The sequence below is a fragment of the Augochlora pura genome, chromosome 10 (assembly GCF_028453695.1).
Source record: "Augochlora pura isolate Apur16 chromosome 10, APUR_v2.2.1, whole genome shotgun sequence".
NCBI classification, from domain to species: Eukaryota; Metazoa; Arthropoda; class Insecta; order Hymenoptera; family Halictidae; genus Augochlora; species Augochlora pura.
The window spans coordinates 15,972,250-15,989,557 of record NC_135781.1 but is presented as its reverse complement, the minus strand read 5'-3'; the positions used below and the strand labels follow the sequence as shown (position 1 = coordinate 15,989,557).

The window sequence follows — 17,308 nt, the reverse complement described above, 5'->3', positions numbered from 1 at the left end:
AAACACTACGTTAACTGCTCAAGAACTGACAGAATACTGAAGAAAGTGTCAACAAATCCTTAGTGTGCTATCATTTTGTGTGTACCCAACCATATGTTTATATTTTTTTTTCACAAAGTTCGCTGAAGTCAAGTGAAGACATGTTATGGTTTCATATTCTTACGACGTAGGGTTTACATATCATTCAGAATTTTTGAGCTATCTTAACTACACAATGCGGAATTAAAGATAGCACACGCGTGTGCTATCTTTTTGTTTGGGAGTGTAGTCACGCTCGAGAAACAGCCAAAAATCATCGACAATCAAGGGTCCCGCGCAAGCATGGACATACGGAGATCGAAAACAACTGACTGCCACATATAAAATCGTTTGGAATTAAACACTATTATGAATGGGAAAAAAAATGAGAATTTATATAAAATTTATTATGTCAAAATTATTGGGTTAGAAACTATGAAACGGGCGTTTTTGTTTAGTCCGTTTCCAGCTGTGACTGAGGTAGTTTCATTGTAACGTGCGCTCGATATTTTTATTTACAAATTTTAAAGCTATTCTTCTTACTCATTTAATAAAAATTTGTTTGCATTTGTATTACATTTTTATTTGATTTTTCTCTGAAACCAGATGGAAAGAAAACGCGATTTACATCTACCTTTTCTATACGAGTTCAATTTGAACGATAGCGCAGCTCAAACTTCGAGAGACATTAATCACGCATTGGGAGATGGAGGATTGTTTTCTAATGAAAACAATGCTCTATATTGCTTCCAAAAATTTCGAATGAAAATTATGAATTATTTTTAAGAGAGAAAAAATGCAATAACCGTAATGATATTATAAGAGACTTTGAATTGACAAAAAGTCGTAGATGTCAATGGAAGTTATTTCGATTGAATATAATAAATGATATGAAAAATTGCGCTTTTTATTTTTTATTTTTACTCAACGCCCGTTTCATAGTTTCCCACCTAATATTATGTCAAGGGGCAATTCATGGTTGGAATAGGTGTGCCATATTTGCATGTTTAGATTCTGGATTAGTTTGAAAGAAATGATATCACTAAATTAATTTAACAACTATTGTAGAGAAACTTAAAAAAATTAGTTGGGGAATCATAATTAAGAGAAATAATTCCAAGGAACAATTTAGAGTTAAAATCTGAAAGGTGACTTTTAATACCGCTTGGTAGGAATAGCGTTACCGAGCAAATTGCAGATCCTGGATGACAGATTGAAGTTCTATCGACAGCAAACGTGACAGGCCTATTGATGGTATAACGTGACGTTGATACAAGTTAAGGATCTTTAACTACAGCCAGCTACCTGCTGTTATACCGTAGTGAACACTTAACCCCTTGCGTATCATTATCGTCACAGTTAGAATGATCACAAGTTTCTCGATTCTAATGACTTCTTGGAACCCCAACAATATTTATATTTTTCATATTCCTACACATATTTGAATGTTTAAACATCGATGACTGGAGAACGGAATTTTATTCCTACTAAAAAAAAAACAAAATAACATTCGTTCATAGAAACTCGCTATTCGTAGAAATCTCCATTATGAGTCAGTCTCTGCGGCAAGGGGTAAATAAAGGATCTAGAACTTTCATAAAATAATTTATAGAAATTGAACACCTGCAACGTTAACTTCTCTAGCAATAATTTCACGCAACCGACGATACCATTGCGGTTTTATTTCAAAATTGATCATCATGGTTTCCTGAAACTAATGTACAAGTAATACTTTAAACCGGGGGAAGTGGGTAAAGTGTGCGAAGGAATCCGGAGAAAGCATGCGTGTGTTTTGCAAGTAAAAGCAACGATTTCATAAATCGTAACGAGCTCAAGGGTATACGCTCGTGAAAATCGTCAAGTGATTGAAAAAAGAAGAACTTGCCGCCGATCGCGCACCGATCACTGCGGCTGGACGATGAATAAATGTGTGCTCTTCGAGGAGTGGGCAGATCCGCGTCATCCTCTCGTTTCTTTATCCGTCCACTTACGGCCGATACAGATGTCGCATCTGTAATTGAGATCTCGTGAATAGCTTGCGCCATTACTTCATTGCCTCTTTAACAAATGTAATCGACTACTTTACTCCATCAGCGCCGGCGGAAAGAAAAACGAATTTATCTCAAACAGCCTCCTCCATCGTAAAAAAACTGATTGAACCCCGTCTCATCTTAGCTAACTTAGACTTTTTCCGGTGCTAAAGTGATACGATGGCAAAAAATGTGTGGTAAATTAAATGGACGTAGGATATAAGCGATGATTAATACACGAGATCAATTTAGAATCTCCGTCTATTTAGAAAGTGACCTAAATCTATTTCTATTGAAATTGAAATACTTAAGAGATGGCGTTTCAAAAAATAATAAATATTCGTATACATAAATTTTCAATTATTAAGTTTACAATTCCTATTAAAATAACACCGATTATTATGTGAATAATATGCGCGTTGCTATAGTCAACAACAAATAATGAAGAGCGGACTTAGGTGACTTCCAAAACAAACGACTCATACAGTAAAAAATTAATAAAACGCTTTCAAGTAAAGTCTAATCATTTTTTTAATTAGTAAAATATTAATGTCTACTGCCATGTAAAAGTAAATTCTTTTATGTTTTGAATTTATATACGGTAATGGAATCGATTACGGTTACCAACACTTAGAAAAGTTTAATATGTTTCATTCGACTGCATTATTTTATCGAAAATAAACGAAACAAAAAAGAATAAAAATGTTTAACATGTTTAAAAAAAAGTAGCCCAGTTTCCAGAAGTGGAAGTTGAATGTTAGCTAATAATAAAAGTTGATTGGCTTTCTGGTTCTGGAATTTATTCGAACGCGTACAAATGCAGTGAATAATGGAAAGCGGCAGAAGTTTTCCGAAAACAATGGGACACGTTGCACAAGCGAATTAAATCGCGTGTTTTCTCTGTTACAGGTGAGTCACGGATCGCATACTGACATATTTATGCGCGGCACGATCGACGATCGGGATCGATCGTGCGGGCCGCGCGACGCGGAAACGCTCAGCCGAAAATCAGGTAATCGAGCACGATTTCTAGTCACCGTGGATACGGGCCAGCTTCGTTCGAAGATGAAGACATTTCGTCGGGATGTTGCCGCCGCGCGAAAAAGTAAAAGGGACTGGCATTTACGATCACGCTTTCACCAGGACTGATATTTAGAGACCGCGCGAGGATCGGTACACGGAGAAAATAGCGGCGGAGGCGCTTGACATTTATGCGTTTCGTCCTAATAAGCGTAACGCAATAAATATTCGTCATGATGAAAATAAATTAGCGGAACGCACGAGTGTGTGCGTCGGCCTCGGCCGTATCAACCGCGCGAAAGTCATTATAGAACGCATCGCGATCGCGAAATCATTGTCTTTACTCGAACGCCGCGCGGATCCTTTATCTTCCGCTGGCCTTTTTGCCGCGTTTGGCAACGATCGCCGACGTGATTAACGATTCGAAATAGATTTAGCTTCCATGCGAGCGTGGTGCGACGCCACACCGCCATCATTGTGTTAGGATCGCTTCATCGATGTTTGAATCCACGTGGAAAATATGCATATACCATCTGATGCGGTTGCGCAAACTTAGCTGTGACGATGAATTACTTGAATTCATTCGTTTCTGCGATTGTTAGTCATTGTCTGTGGTAATGCGCATACTTGTTCGGCTTGTAAAGAGAGTGCAAGTAACCAACCAATTTAGTTCAAACTTTGCACGTTTGTAGAATTAATCATCCGGTTCAGGAGGATATAGCATTATAGGCGCAACCACTTGATAGTTTTTCAGATATTTATGATCAGAGATATTTATTACTGCCTTAACTACTGAATTATTTCTGTTCATTACCGAGTACCGTTGCATAATAGTTTAACAGCTTTTTTCAGTCTATCTTATATTTTATATTAATATTTTCCCCATGAATATGTATGATTTTAAATCAATAGTTTAAATAAAAACTTTTTGACAAGATAATTTATTTTCAACAGTTTTTTTCATACTAGTATATACCTGTTACAAAGTAATTGAAATACTTTGTCAAAGTTTTGTATTTCCAGTATATAATGATAGTTTGTATCTTTGTGTTCATACTTGCATACTATTCTTATTATTTTTTAACAAATATATACTAGCATATAAAAGTATAGAAACTAATTTTTTTTATACAAAAATTCTATTTAAACGACTTATTTAAAATTATATCCTTTCATCTTTAAAAAATGAATACAAAATGAAAAATAGATTGAAAAGAACTATTAAACCATTATACAACGATACTTTATTCTTAAATATCTCTAAAACTGTTGAGTATTTGCACCTATAATGCTATATTTTTTTGAATCGAATGACTAAATCGTTTGTTTCTTCATAGCGAATGTTAGATCAGGTTAAAACCGACATTGCAAGTTCCGATAAGAAACAGATGCAAATGATTCTCAATGAAAGATTGCTATGATCTTAATATTTCATCAGTATCTCGTGCGATGCTACATTGATTATTTCCAACCCCTTGTCATACTATGACGTCTGGGAGATGTCATTCGTTTCCTATGCTATTGCAGAGTTTGACGCCAAAAAACAACTTTGCATTGTAAAATATTTCTAGCTCCTCTATATATTATTCCAAAATGTTTTACATAACCACTAATTTATTATTTTATAACGTTACTTAATCAAAATCCATTCAAGCTCATTAAATATTACATAGAAATGCAAATTTCAAAATAAAATGTTGTATTTCTAAGTTTGCACATAACTGTTTAATTGGGCTAAATTAAACAGTATTTTTCGGACGTATCAAATTCCATTTTATGTGTTTGTCAAAGGGTTAATTAGATTGGAGATTCGTCAACCTGTAATCGGTTTATCAGTACTTTTATCACTGATCAGACTAAAATTTCTACGATGAAGCTTTCTAACAGCGCACTTTCATTTTTGTAAAAATCAAACGTAATGAACTGTTTTAAAATGGCATGTTTAATCTAGACTATCTAATGATCTTTTGTTTTCACTCTTTGAGGCACAGGATTTCAGAAAATATTATAAATAGACCCATGTGGCACAGAAATTTTGTCACGTTTTTAATTCAACAAAATTGGTATCTTTTTATTAAAAGCATCAACAAATAATCATAATAATAATAATTCGATAATAAATAATAATAATTCAATTGAATTTGCTGTCATAGAATGAAAGACAAATAGTCCTACTATGTCGCGTGGGTTCATGAATGAATAGAGTAAAAATGCAGCTATTACAATATTACGAGGTAGGTTCAACAATGCTCCACCATGCATTACCGTACATCAAAAAGGTGGGACATTTCAACAAAGAGTTAACCCAGTAACCGAAGCAGAATATTTGCGCGGCGTAATAAATTCCAACAAGTACTGTGACCTATTTAAAATAATCAGTCGAAAGTGCTCATACGCTTGTTAGCGAGTTAAAGGATTTAGTAGGTTCGGTGGGACAATCGAAGATAGTGACAAAATTATAGTCAGGAAATCTATGGATCGTGGGAGGATTTAGAACGAGGATTTAGGGTCCCAAATGCGTAACGATGCTGTTAGATCCTCTAACACAGGAAGACGATATTTTCACCACTTTGCTCGCAACAATTGTAATGTCGAACTCGCGTTACTGATCGAGCAATTTCAAAATGCGCAAGCAAAGTGGAACCATCGCTATAAATCAGAACTACTCCGTGCGACGTATTCATAAATAACGCAACACCGTGCTATTAATATAAAAGAAAATCTAAAATTCAAAGCGTGAAGTTTTCAAATGATGCAATAAATATTTCCAGTTGCGTGGAAATTGGAAAGTTCTGCCAGGTTTCTCGAATAAATAGAATTCTCAATTAGATTTCCTGATTGTTGAATTGTGATATAGAGTCGAACGTAAAATATATTTTTCAGACCGTAAGAAAGTCCAGGCTGCCATTTATGTAACTATCGCGGTCAATTGACGTATCGAAATAATACGTCGAGGTTCGACGTTAGCGTATTATAGCTTTGCATTCCGTAGCTAATAGAACTTCTCTTTTTAATAAAAACTATTCTTTTTAGTAATTTTACACAAAATAACTGATGCAGTTATTAAGTTTAAATTTTATGGATGGTTCTAGTGGACTTCTATTACGGAACGCAGATCTTTTGTGTTTTATTTGCTTAAAAATACAGTTTCCATCATTCGTTAATTACGCTTAAGCACTGGAAGCGAAATTATTTAAATAACAGTGAACCTATCGTGGCGGTCAACATGATCGGTCCAACATATTTTTGTTTTTATTTTATAGGTTTCGTGTTAAACAGAGTTAACGCGGCATGGTAGTGACATCATAAATTCCAATTATGTTTTATTACTATTTTGGCAATTTAAATTTTAGATTCAATTTGAAAAATTAACGAAGATCAACGCATCGATACCTCAACCACTAATTGTTAAATACGATAAACGATGTTCCTGTTCTAACACTTCGTCAAACTGAATGGGGAAATCTCCTCGTTTTAAATTTGATAACTGAATAGAGAAATGTTTGCGTTGATCATCATTATAATTTCTAAATTTCATTATCCACGGTGCACGAATGCTAAAGAAGTAATCGATGCCATAAAAGTTTGCTTCGAACTTTTCATTTAATTGAACAAAACAACGGAATTTGATGAACATTTTTAGGTGTTTGGCACGGTCGTCAAGTGTTGAGGTATCTACATTATTCTCCTGCTAGGCATCGGATAATTTGCAGACGCGTGCAGAACGCTTTCTTTCGATTCTTTCGCGCGCGGCTCACGACAGGCGGCTGTTTTAGAAAACGCAAAACATATTTCGACATCTCACGGATTTTCTGCGTGCTGGAAAAAGCGGACTTTCACCTGTCGGCGGCGGCTGCGCGCCATCATTAAGAATAAAAATACAGTTCCACGTTCTTTTTCTTCTGTCATTAATAACAAACGCGACGGTATACTGCGCCCGACGCCAGCGAATCCGGAACGCCGGTTCTCTCGCGGTTAATTGTTACCCGCAGGTATGCAAAAATAGTTAATACGATTGGCGATGATCAATTAGCTTTAATTACGCCTGTTAATTACTATGTTAGCGGGTCCGGTTCTGTTACATTCAAACATACCTCGAAGCTAATTATCGCGCGATACACATCGCGATTCTTCTTGAACCACGACTAAACTTTATGGTCGTTTTTTTTCTCGATCTCCTTTAAGCTTCACAGGTTTCTTTATTAAAGCACGTTAGAATGTACGCTACGCGCAGGAATTATTCATAATTATTTCATCGCGAGCATTAACTTAATGAGAAATTTGTTTAACATAATCGTACAGGACAATCGATAGTTTGTCAAGCAAGAGAAAAATACGGAGAACATGATTCGTATGGTAACGTTATACTTACTTTTCTAATGGTGAAATATGGCTGCGATTAATTAAAACGCAAAAAGGTTTTACATTTATTGTAACATAAAATCGTCATGATTTATTTGATTGGGAAAGTTGAGTTTGCTAAAGTTCTTTTTAATCGATTATTCTCGTAATTTCTCGTTGGTTTAGCAACTCATGTGAACTCGCCTGATCCCACATTCTACCGAAAGCATCGATCCATTTCGGGTTCACTGGAAACCGAATTATTTGTCTAATCCGCTACCACTGATCTCGGCTTAATCGCTCTTTCCCTGCTCTCGCCGTTTGTGTTTCGGCTTAAAAGAATCCGACGCTGCCCGCTCGTTCGCTAAAACGGATTTTGTCTTCTTTCAGCCAAGTTCTTCCCGTTTTTCGTCGGTCATTAATCTGTCTGAAGCGTCTTCTGCTCGTTAAAAGTGATGAAAACCGAGCTTACCTTCGCGAGAGGCTGCAATCTACGACATTGATTGTAATTTGAGTGTGGTTCTATTAAAGTTGCTTCAAGATGCTTTTCAATCTTCTCCGAGCTACATGAGGCACGTACGATGAATTCTGTTACGTAGTAATCCCCATATACAGGGTGGGCCAGAATTCGTAGTACAACAGAGCAGGGTGTGATTCTACGTGGAAAAATGAGAAATAAATTTGGTATATCATTTTTTCATCCGATGCTCCGTTTTCGAGAAAATCGATTTTAAAATTTATTTATCTCTCTAAATGGATTTAGTTGTCTATTTTTCTATCTCTGTTGTCCGAGACAGTGTCTACAGATACTTTAACCCTCTTAGTGCCGACTAAAAGAGTCGCGTTCACCTGAGCAAAATGTACAAAATTTGTTTGATGTATAGTTTGACAATATTTCAAAAAGAAATTGCAAGAATTTTGTAAAATCTGATAATTACCGAATTTAAGAATAAAGGAGAAATAAAAAATGAAATTGTTATTTAGTAAAAACCTTAAGAAAACATTATTGCTTCGAGAGTAGCCACCAACGATGTATCGTTGTTCGGGACTAAGAGGGTTCATTGTTGCGAACTATATATAGTCCTCACGCGACAAGAAGGCATCTCTGTGTTTGCATTCCCCCTCTTGCTAGCTGCGGCAGTGTGGCAGCTAGCAAGAGGGAGAATGGAAACGAAAAGGTGCCTTCTTGTCGCGTGAGGACCAGAGTAAATGGAATGCTTCCATCGCTGTCGATGTTCGCAAACACAATCTCAGACAGAGGCAACTGCTACAGAAGGATAGACGACAACTACAGGTGGTCCCCTGAGTTTGCACAATTCGCTATTTGGAACATTTTAAAAAATTCACCTTTGTAAGCCTTTGCAGTTGAATGTTATCTCTGAGCGGACATCGTGAGTCGAGCAGACTACATTGTAATTGGATGCCCCCTCTCAGGGGACATCAGACTTTCGCCATTAGATTACGATGTTGTTCCGATCAAGAGGTCAAGACTTCGACAATTCAAAATAAGAATGAAGTCTTTATGTATCTAGACAAATTTTTAACTAGTACCGAAGAATCCCAATGGAGAACGTACACTTCAAATACGTAGAGCCATACAAAAAGACACTGTGTGTTATAGAAATATTTATCAAGAATAGAAAAAGAAGAGAGGTACTCAACTAACTCTTGACAAGTTTATAAAGAAAACACCTGAAAGCTAAATAAATAAATACTTTAAAACACCGTTTTTGGTGTATATTTTTGTGTATCACTATACTTTCGAACATTCAACATTCGCGCCCGCTTTCAGGAACCAATCGTGTGCGAAAGTCGAGGGTCCACTGTAAATCCTTTATCAGAATGAACCGACTAGAAAATCGATTTTCTAGAAAACGGAGCCACACACAAAAAAATGTTACACCAAATTTGCTTCTTAATTTGTTACGTAGAATCACTCTTAGCTGGGCTGTACGCCGAATCCAAGCACACCCTGTATAACGTGTAAATGTCTAATGAAATGACATCCGGCCAGCTGCAGACTATTTTTTACGATGTACTCACGAAGTAAATAGAACGCAGAGATACATGTAGTAGTCGTCATTTGCAGAAAAGTGCTTCAAGTAAGTGCTCGTTTCACAGTAGAACACATTAATCGATTAGCTGTTTTTTTACGAGTATACTTGGCGTGCGAAGAAAATGCTGTTTGAATGGCAATTTTCGGGAAGACTAGAATATATTGGTAATCTTTATATAGAAGCCGAGACGAAATGAAATGAGCAAATAGAAATGTGTAAATAATTATTATGAAAAGTGTTTGAGTTAAGTAGTACACTCGTCGTCGATAACTCTTTGCGACACATCTTACACATCCGCTTTTCAAAGAGTTCACAACAACTAACTAGATAGGTAAATAATTAAACGATCGATCTTGACGTATATACAATAAATTAGAATAAATTGCAATTAAGATCAATTTTTATTCCTTGCCTTATGCTGTCTTATGTCTAATTAAATCTAGATAAAGCAAAGACAATTTTGTTAGCTATCCACAGATGAGGATTGTAAGAAGTGTATTCTTCTGTTTTGTTCTAATTGGCAATACAATTTTAACACTTTATCGACCGGTAGCCTATAAATCGGCTTTTTCTTACGATCGGTAGTTTGTGAATCGGTTGTCGTGGTAACTAATAATTTATTACCTATTAATTAAATAAATATATTAAATTGTACTAGCCCAAGCTTCAATATTATCATATAATATTTTAAATATTAAATATCTCTCGCGATTAATAAAATAAATGAAATCAAAATAGAAACGAAAATTTAACATTGACCTAATGTTTACGGCCGAATGAACGGTCGGAAGAGCGTTAATATATCATATCGATGAAACAATAGGATCCATTCCTTCGCCATAATTCCGTCGAGTTGTCCGGTGGACACAGCGATTATTTTGCGGTCCCGTTACGAACTATGGGGTATGCGAGAGGTGTCAACGCCGACCGCAAACTATTTAAACGAGACCAAAGGCCTGGCCGCGGCCGCGGCCACGGCGTTCCAAAGTTTTGCTGTAAATATCGGCCGCGGCAGCGGAGATCACGAGGAAGTGTGACAAAAGATCGAGCCCGCCGATCCTGCCGCGCGAAGTTTCTCCTTATGGGGTTGCACGCCTCGCGGATCCTCGCCCGTAAATCACGCTCGAGATCGTAATCGATCGATGCCGGGACGCTTTAGATGGAACAAATTGACCCACATAACGATTCCCCCGTTTCAATGATACCGATCACGGGGAAATCGAGGGTTTCTACGACTCGGCACGCGGGAACAGCTCCGCTTTATTGAGACATTATTCATTTCTGTTGCGCCTATTCCTTTGGAATCTGCTGATCGCTGAAAGACGATTCTCGTGATCGAAGATCCTCCGTGATTCCTTTCGAGTCCCGATGAAATCCCTTCGGTAGTTCCAGCCTCCTTCAGTACTATTCGCTGATCTGATAAAGCAGTCCCGAGCTTCTTATTTTTTTGCGAATAGGCATGCTGCAATCACCCCGCGAATTTATGGAAATAAGTATGCTCTCGCTTATAAAGGAACTGCAGCGGTATTGAGCTGACAACTGAGCGATTGTGGATTTTTGTCGATAGATGGTATTAGCACATTCTTTTGTCGACGCGTTCAAAGCGCGTAACCTATATTGCTTCCCTGTTGTACGGGCTTCCACTTTTAATTAGTGAGAAAATTGTATCGATTAGTTGTTTAGTTTTGTTTTTATCCCAGTGTAGAGATGGAAGAATAAAACATTTCAGAGATATTTTTACAGTACGTTTCAAACATATTTCATTGTATTTTTGAAAGAGCAAGAACGTATCGCAAATATATAAGAAGTTATTTACGCTATATAGGAATGAAGTCTTGAAAGAAAGATAGCGTCATAATCGGTTTACCAAATTTTGTTCTAGTCAAAGATGCGCAACGAATTTCGAGCATGTAGTATGCTGTAAATTGTTTCCAGTGGGATGTCACATCATTTGTATTAATATTCATTCTGCCGAGACCAAATTCGTATGAATGTTGTCCGTGGTTTGTACTCTGGCTGGAATATTACGCGCATTGTTTAATTTACATTAAGCAATTAAAGACGCCTCGAAATGTTTACGAGCATGGGCACACAATTTCTAGCTGGATCGTAAGCGTATGAATTTTCGTTGGCGTCGCCTCGTTCGGGCATCCTGCATGTTCAAAATATTAAATCATACGTGCTCGGCTTCTCTCGAAATACCAATTCCGGCCGTATCGATTTCAGTTTTGAAACAAAGCACCGGAATAACAGTTATTGTTATCAGTGACACATGCAGCTTGTTATTAGACGCCTGCTAAGAGTCCCACGTTGGTAGTGTAGGTCAACCAACGATCGCGGATTGTTCTACGAATAATGATTTGGTACAGTCACCGTCTGAGGCGTTATATTTCAACAGAGACGAGATTTTGATATCAGAATTTCAATGGCTATTTCTCTCCATTTCTACACTTCTCAAAGTTTATTGTCATTTTATTATCATTTTCTTTGTCACTAATTAACCACACTAGTCGGAATTAATTTTCATCAAACGAACAGTAATACGTAATTAAGATTAAGAAGGGAAACAGAATTTATAAATTCTCTCTTGAAGTTTGATATATGTAACACAATTATAAGTCTAATTTAACCCTTTGCACTCGAAGTCATTTTAACTGTAATTTTAATATAACTTTTCTGATATATATCATTTCCATTTTATATGACAAAATATATTTCATGCATATGAAATTGAATATTGTAACACAGGCAACAACAGTTATATTTTTAATAATGTTTGAAATCTAATTTTTCATAATATAAAAATGATTTTGGAAAGTACTGTAACAATTTTAGTGGTGCCTCAGAGTCACCACTCGAGTGCAAGGGGTTAATGTAACAATAAAGAAGATAAAAAGGATAAATACCTTCTGTGGTTGAGAGTAGACATATGACATAGGGGTTGCCATAAAAATTGTATATCTGGGAAGTTATAGAGTATTCTGATCACGAAGACGCTTGTACGATTTTCCGAGGTCTGTAAGATTTTTAATCAATTGCCCTTGCTCCCATTAGACGTAACAATGTAAAGACTGTGCATTATGCAACAAGCTAACGTGCCGACAACATAGATGCGCATTTACAATAAAACACCGCAAACATTCGGTGTCCGCCTTTCCTGGTATTTTCTAATCGTATTTCGAGTTTCCACGATTTTGTGCCGAGTTTCGTCGCGCGGGAATCTCTCCACTGTTCCGGTCAGCAATTCGAACGTCGAGTTTGACAGGCAGTCGCCCCCGACGACCCACGGCGACGTCGGCAACGACAGTTTCTAAGTAAACCGTCGTAATGAACCCTCTGCCACGTGTGACGGGTCTCGTGACGCGAAATCGGGTCACTCTTCTTCCATCGCAATCATGGTAGAATCGAATAGCAGCAGGGGAACGGAGTGAACAGAAGCAAATACCAGGCTCGTTCGACCACGCGTGATCCACTCTTTTGTGGACTCGTCCGTGCTCGACACGTTTCCATTCTATTTGCATTCCCGATAAAGCGATCGATCGTCGAAGGTACAAACCCCGAAGCCGATGTTGCTTCCTGATCGATGATATGTGCGTGTGGTATTCTTACGCGCTCTCCTGGCCCGATCCGCGCTAATTGCACATGCGCCCGGGATAGGTCACGGCTGCCGCACGCGCCGCGTGTTTCGCGGAATCGCGATTCCGACGACTGAAATCCGCCGACGAAATCACGGTCAGTTTTACTCGTTGCTGAACGCCCACGCGATACGCCTCTCACCGGCATTCTTCTACGAAGAGTCCACTTTTGGCGTTGCACGAGCGATTGGATTACAATTAGCGTTCGTTACCGTCATCGTTGCAAAAAATAGACTGGGGTGTACACGTTTTGAAGAACGTCCAAATGAATAAAAACAGCGAACAATTGCACGCGTTATTATTCGAATCACTTTATAATTCATATTCGGTAATTTATTGGAATGAGGAATGAAAAATATTATTATTCAGATAAATGGGTGGAATAATTTGTCACGAGTAATTATTGTAATTTGAATAAAATATCCGATCAAGAAGAATCCATTCGGAGAATTATTTTAGACAAATGTGACGAATGTGCGATAACTCGAATAATGTTCAATTCTGGAATATTTGTTACTATACTGTCATCGATCAAAGCCAAGTTCATGTTGTCGGAAAACAATTATAACTTGAAGAAGTGATTTAAATAATGCAGAATAAAGTTCATTAATTGATCACGGATCTTCCTGAGAAATAAAAGTTATCCAAGATGATTGTAAAAAAAGAAGCTAAAATAAAATAAAATAAAAAGTTTGAATAATTTTGATAAGTTAATATAGTGTAACAGTATTATTAAATTCTTGTTGTCTTTACAGTTTTTTTATTTAGTCATTGAAATTTTACAATTATCGGTTTTTACTAGTCATCTGCTAGCCTCATCGATCTAACGCTTCAAGGATACAGTATTTTGAACTACGCGGCGGGAAACATAAAACAATTGCTCGAAGGGATGTTCTTCGTACAGCAGACCCGAAACTCAATTAAACGAGGAGAATAGTTCCATTCGAGTCTTTAAACGGTTCCAAAGAAGGTCAAACGTGGATTAGATCTGCGCTAGAGTCTTCGTAAAATGCATACAATCCGCGGCACGGTCACAACAATGGAGTTCATCGAGAAGAACGTCGCACGTATCGATTTTGATTTCTGGGTCACCGGATTTTTATCTCGATCCAAAGTGACTTTTACATAATTCAATCCAATGGAAAAAATACAGAAACCCGGCGTGTAGCGCAGCTGCGCCTGAACAGCGCCGATAGCGGACGGATTTCGTGTACGAACTCGAAACGAACTGATCGACACCGTTCTATGAAATGTCAACAACCTCGTTAAAAATCAAACACGTCCCGGAAGCGTAAACACGCGCGTTTTCTCCGCGCGCCGATCCCGATACGCGTTTTACAGCTCGGCTCCGATGAAATTTTCATTCGCCTGACTTGCAACAACAACCCTTTGTAAATCCGTTTTCGTTGTTCGAGCGGATTTACACGACCTCCTCTGATATCTATTGTTACGGCTCGCGGATCTGAACACAGGTTCACGTGAACCGTGAAAATGTAGCGCTGACTAACCTTGCTCGCCACCGTGCGTACGAACCTAGTTAACTATCGACTATTCTCGTCATAAACTTGCAAATGCATGCAGTCCCTGCGAAAACTTTCAGCACGTCCGAAATCACGCCGCAGAACTGTTCAACTTTCATCGTATATATGGTGGTCCACGCAACTTTTCTACTCGGTATTTATTTGAAGTAGGACAGACAATTGATGAATAGACGAGCTAGTTGATTCCTATAGTATAGTAATTAGATTGCAACTAGGCTGCCGATTTTTATACAAAGTATTAATTTTCCACGACAGAAATTCAATAAAAATACATTGTTTTACGCAACTTTTTTATACATGCATAAAATATATTAATGGTAAAAGTCCTATAGGAAAATAAATAAATCAATCAAAATTCGCAGGCTAGTAATCACAGTAATAATGTTAACGTCTGACTAATGTAGATATTGCTTAACAGAATTACATTTGCTATTAAGTTTAGAGGTCAATAATAATAAAGGTCATTATATTTTTACTCAGACTTCGAAATCTTTCCATATAAAGTACACCATTAGTACTTTATTTTATAGTACACCATTTTATAAAAGCAATTGTCCTTGAAAAATTTATTACCCAACGTATATTTTGTCTATGCCCTGTATAGATTTTTATTGCACCCGTAAATCTGTCGAGCGTGAGAAAATATCTGCACCAGTCAATAACGTTATTACTGTGACTATTAGCCCGTGAATTTCGATTTATTTATTTATTCACTATTCTAGGGGATTTGTGCCATTAATATATTTCATGCATTTATAGAAAAAAAATTGTGCAGCTGAAATATTGATTTATGAAGATATAAGAAGAATGTAATAATGAAACAATTTATCATTATTCAATTTCCGTTTCCAACAGGCGTCTTGGAAAATGTGCACTTTGTATAAAGATCCGCAATCTAGTGATTACTATTCTACAGGAATCAACTGACTTGTCCGTTCATCTGATGTCCGTTCTACTTCTTGTAAATACTAAACTCCGTGCGCGTTGTAGCATAATGAAGCGCAAAATGATGGTCTTCGTGACTAGAATATCATGCTATGTACGATATATATCCTGTCTCGAAAATAAATCAAACGATTCAACAAAAGAACATTTGCTTATGTTCTGAATATTACGTTATGCGTTGTGAATCTGAGCAACGGCGTGCGCAAACTCAATTAAACTTTCGTTATGCAAAATACGATATTGTGGTAATCATAAATATGTATCGCTTGTAACAAACCTGTTAACTAGTATGAATAAATTCATTCGAACTATTCTGTCTACGATGCATCTACGTATGACTTAATGTATGCTACGGCGAGCTTTATAACTGCTTTAATGGGTTAATTCTTCGGCGCAATAAACAATATTAATGTGGCCGGATCGCAAGCATGAAGATAGATTCGTATTTCTTAATTGGAGGAAACGGTTTTCTAATTAAAATCTGCATTATTTGCTTGCATGGATTTGATTTCAACATATAAATATATCATAACTTTCGACACTTTTATTGAATATCAGCGTTTCAGCACGGGCGGCAGCAATTTCATTTAAAATTCAACAAATCAATTGGATTGATATCACGTAACAACTTTTGTGAAATCGTTATTTAAGTGAAAATTATCGAGTTTCTTTTATATAATACAAAATAATGGAAAACCCTGTTGTAGAAATATAGAATAAAGAATATTTTCGGTAGACACGAAAGGAAAATATATTTATTAACAGCAAATTGTAAAGTCGTCCATATTCACTCGATATATTACGACTCTTTCATTCTTTATACAAACTAACACTCATTCATCTATAATGCATACTATAAACGTTTCCATGCGCATACATAACAAGACAATGTTACAATCGTGAATATCTAATAAGAATGCTAACTGCTTAACTGCACTATTAAATAGGCTTCTAGTAAGTAAAGTGTTACACACTTAGCTTATCACTTGATCAATTTCTAATAAGAAATTCGAAAATTGTATAGCAGCTGAAATAAAAAATATTCGCAGTGACCGAGAGGCTAAGTAGGCTATTTAATCTGATATTAGCCGGCGTCACCTAGCAGATTAGTTTACTCGGTGTGATATTAGTTTGTATCAGCCAGCGGATCCTCGCGATCCGCCCGCGATCGATGGAACGCACCGGGAGATCCACATTTCACGGTCCGCTCCGTGCGTTCGCCCCTCTCGCTCATTGTTCAACTGCCGGACAAAGATGGACTGTGCGAGCGTCCGTATCCCTCGGACCGATGAAACATTGTTACATAGCAGCGAACTTTCGAAAGCGTCTAATTAGTTACACTTTCAGCGAGCACCGTAACTGGGGCGCGGTGCAGCATGGCCAGCTGCACAGGGGGCACACGAGATATCCAGGGGGATGTGTGCAGTTGGCACACGTTGCTACACAAATCTTACTTCGCTCCGATCCGGTTGCATCTCACGTATGAAAAAATGGGCACTGCATCGAGCCCCGTGCAAAATCGTTCGCGAATCTGGACTGCGGAACTGCTGGATCGACGCGGGTGACTTAACGAGACCTTCCGTTTTCCCTTGACACGGCGCACAGTGGGTTATTTCCTCGCATTCGCTGGCTAAAGATACGTTTCTCACTGAACTGTTTATAATACTTGAACTTAAAAAAATGTAATCACAGACAGATACAAATGATTAATGAAATATTCC

The 17,308-nt window shown here is 37.4% G+C and overlaps 1 protein-coding gene across 6 annotated transcripts in view; it reads left to right on the top strand.

Annotated features, from left to right (window-relative positions):
* Window positions 1–17,308, top strand: part of LOC144476469 (uncharacterized) — a 434,992-nt gene that overhangs the window by 98,426 nt on the left and 319,258 nt on the right. The gene's annotated exons all lie outside the window — the stretch shown is intronic.